Source organism: Cryptomeria japonica, chromosome 9, assembly GCF_030272615.1.
Source record: "Cryptomeria japonica chromosome 9, Sugi_1.0, whole genome shotgun sequence".
Classification (NCBI taxonomy): domain Eukaryota; kingdom Viridiplantae; phylum Streptophyta; class Pinopsida; order Cupressales; family Cupressaceae; genus Cryptomeria; species Cryptomeria japonica.
In genome coordinates this window covers 240,158,825-240,161,460 of record NC_081413.1, presented here as the reverse complement: position 1 = coordinate 240,161,460, position 2,636 = coordinate 240,158,825, and positions in this window count along the sequence as shown.

Here is a 2,636-nt window from a genome sequence, read left to right as displayed (position 1 = left end):
GTATTGAAATAGTTTTTGGTCATCTTGTTTTAGTTTTGGTTGGAACTAACCTACTAATGGTGGACCTTGTTTGTGCCTTTTCTATCAGCATCACCTACGAATAAAGAATGAATAGACCTTCAGTAACATTTCCTCTAGAAATCTCCAATTATGAAGTCATCCTTGAATCTTTGCCTCAAGCAACCAACTTAATTGCAATCACCACTCACTTCTTCTAACACAACTTCACATCACTAAATCTACAAAATATATGATCATGTAGGTGCAACATACACACGCACTGGTCCACACCATCAACATCTATTTTATCTTTTATAAATACCATCGTCTTCATTTCAAACATCAATTAGGTCGGCTAGAATAGAGGACAAGCATAAGTCCCATCAAATCAGCCATAAAAACATAATTCAGGTGAATGTGGTCCTATCCGAGAGATAAAGAGAACCTAAAAACATCATATCACATCTTTTTAAATAGCTCCAACAAACATACACATTGGTGCACATCTTCCAAGGTTGTCCACAAGATAACATGTAGAATAAATGTGTAGTACATAATCAATTGGCCCAAAAATATATCTACTAAATGAAACAACTCAATGTAAATCTTGGAAAACTATAGTAGGACCCAAATCCAACATAGCACAACCTCCAATGCTAGGACAAGTCCTCGGGAACATAGCACAATCAACATAACAAATTATATTAACCAAACAACTATAAGTTACCCAAAACACCAACATCAGACACAATACAACATCAACCAGATCAACTAATCATCATGTAGAGCATATAGAGACATTCCTTAAACATCCAACATCATTACCAAAACACCTATTTCTCGATATCACTTCAAAACATGCTAAAACAACACAAACAGATCTAGAACACTTTATTACCAGAATGCCAAGAAACACAGTCCTATACATAGCATCAACAACCATACTTACGAAACACTTCAACAGTAAAACTTAAACTAACATGAAGAAAAAAAATTACAAGTACATCCTCCAGGTTGCAGCCATACAACCATCAATGTGAATAAATGTGGAGCATTTTCTAAACCAACCAAATCCAATACTAGCAGATAGCTAGACTATCAACAAATAACAACCATTAGCCACTTCAATTTCAATACCAAGGACCTAAAAAGATAGAAATACAGTTTCTATAGAATCATTAATGATTCAAATTTGTAATTCCATGTCATCAAATAGAGAAGAATTAAGAGCATTCTTCTAGCCAAACTTAAATAGTCTTTCTTGCATATAAAACTTCATCATAATGCAAACATTTTGAAAACAACATTTTCCTGATCAAGAGTACTGGGACCATGGAAAATACATCCTAATTGAGTGTGACCATTAGACACCAAGATGGTGGATATCAAAAACACAAAGCCACTACAAGCGATAACAACTATCTCCTCATATTCTAACAAACCATATCGGCAATATACAAGTTGTAGGCTGACAACAAATGACAAGACTGCCAATAATCTCCCCATTGCGTTGACATTCTCCTCATTGCTTTTACATCATCTTCATAGCCTTGGAATTCTCCTCATAGCCTTGGAATTCTCCTCATTGTTGTTACATCATCCTCATTGCCTTGGCATTCTCCCAATTGCTTTGAGATAAATGAAAATACATATTTATGATAATCACCCCCTTTGATGTACACTCTTCTTTTGGTAGTATCCATCTAGTATCCCTCCCCATATTAATAATATCTTTTTCACATATTATCTCTACCCCCTTGAAATCAAGAACAAAGGGTGCACAACTTCACCTAATTTTCTATTCAAATCATTCAAGAACTAACCAACCACATGCTTATCCTGAGATCAATAATCAACATCAATCCAAAACAAAGGATATGTGTTGAAATTTTCCCCCCTGGATGGATACAACATTATATACATGTTAGTTGGAAAAAGGTTCAATAACCCCTAACTTCAATCAGAGATACTCAAAGGTATCTTTTGGGAGTCCCTTAGTGAATATGTCTACAATTTTATCCTTAGCGAGCACATACTCTAATCTAACTTCCTTCTTTGCAACTTTCTCCTGTAAGAAATGATGTGAGATAGAAACATGATTTGTTCTTGAATGCATCACAAGATTAATTTCTACACCTTCGGGGGTTTATGATCAGGGAATTGATGGAAACATGTCAAAATCAGCCTGAAGGAGATCCAGACCGATCAAAGGTGAGAAAAATTGAAAATCCAATTTTTGATATTTACCCTATGTTTTAGTATTTTGCATTTTCAGAGGCCTTCAGAGCGAAATTTGGGGCCAAAATTGTTCCTAGTCCCTTAACTTAGCATCCGAAGGCATAGTGTTAAGGAATTGAAATTGGATCTTTTGAAGACCTTACTAACAGTGTAAGTGGCTTAAGGTTTCGAGCATCAAATGAAAAGTTATGATCCCGCCAAGTTAAGACCAATTTGTTGTTGTTCACGACAGGTAGGTATGTGGGGGTGCCACGTGTCAGTATGGCATAGTTTCTATCAAGCTCACGAATTCTTAATCCCTGGAAGGCACGCGGGGGTGCCATGTGTCAACACCACGGGGTGTTCAATGACTACGAAGGGAAAGAGGGTTCCAAGAGCTCCGCCCAAGTACCACGTGG